The sequence below is a fragment of the Nematolebias whitei genome, chromosome 8 (genome assembly GCF_014905685.2).
Source record: "Nematolebias whitei isolate Nwh7 chromosome 8, NemWhi1, whole genome shotgun sequence".
Lineage (NCBI taxonomy): Eukaryota > Metazoa > Chordata > Actinopteri > Cyprinodontiformes > Rivulidae > Nematolebias > Nematolebias whitei.
Window position 1 is genome coordinate 51,205,073 of NC_056505.1, and position 1,454 is coordinate 51,206,526.

Here is a 1,454-nt window from a genome sequence, read left to right on the forward strand (position 1 = left end):
CCCCCCTCGGTCGCTGGCGGACGTGCCTGCTTACCTGCAGCAAGGCGCACACCTGCCTCCCCGGAGACGTCGCTCCAGACGCCGTGGAAAACGTGCTGGCCGGCTGGTGAAGCTTAAAGCCCTGCTTGCTGCCTCTGAAACATCCTCTCCAGCTGATGGTGAGCATTTCCACCTCCGCTCCTGGCGCTGTACAGATCCTGTGGCGCGCTGTCTGATCCCGCTTTCGGGGTCCCATCATCACACTGGGCCCGTGCGCAGCTGGGTTTCCTGCCGGAGGCGCGCGTCTAACTCCGCAAATCTGAGGCTGCTGGACTGGACACTGCAACCATCTCCTCCTGTGGTGGATTCTATGAGGATGGCCCTGATAAATGCCAGATCGCTGGCTAATAAAACTTTTATTTTGAACGACTTTTTCTGCTGCAAACGACTGGACTTTCTTTTCATCACTGAGACTTGGATCTGCCCTGGTGAGTTCAGTATTTTTCTGGAATTACTGCCTCCGGATTGTTCTTTTTTCAATGCTCCAAGGACAACTGGTCGTGGTGGAGGATTATTGGCTGTTTTTAAGAAACATTTCCACTGCAGACAGCTCCATCGTTCAGCCAATTATTCGAGTTTTGAACTGCTCTGTTGTGAGCTGGGCCGCTCCAACCCAGTTCTGTGTGCTATTTTTTACAGACCCCCCGGATACCATAAACAGTTTTTAAACAAACTATCTGACTTTCTAACTGGTGTTCTGCTCCAATATGATCGGGTTTTAATTTTAGGAGACTTTAATATCCACGTGTGCTGCCCTGCTAAACCTTTAGCTCAGGACTTTCTAGACCTCATCCAGTCCTTTAACTTTGTTCAGAGTGTTGTTGGTCCGACTCACCAGCAGGGCCACACTCTAGACTTAGTTTTAACACATGGTTTGTCTGTTTCTGATTTAGAAATTGGTGACACTGTTTGTTCTGACCACGAACCGGTTTTATTCAACACCTCTTTGATTTGTGAACCTGCACCTCCCCCCACACCCAAGCCCTGTAGGATTTTTAACCCTTCCACCGCCGCACTCTTCTCTTCCATCTTTGCTGGTAATTCTGTTTCAGACTCTGAACTCTCTGCAGGTCTTACTACAAAGGAGTTGCTTTCTCAGCATCAGGAGGCCTGTGTACAGATCCTGGACTCAGTCGCCCCGTTAAAGCTCAGGAATCGAAAACGCATGCCCCACCCTTGGGTAAATGAGACCACACGAGAGGCAAGACACCTGTGCAGAAGAGCTGAACGTCGATGGAAAAAAGATAAACTTCAGGTCTTTTGAGATGTTAAAAACATTTTGGAAAGCGTATCAGACAACCGTTAAACAGGAGAAAAACAAATATTTCTCAAAAATTATCAATTCAAACAGTCACAACCCCCGCGTTCTTTTCAACACCATATATATGTATACATATATATATATATATATATAT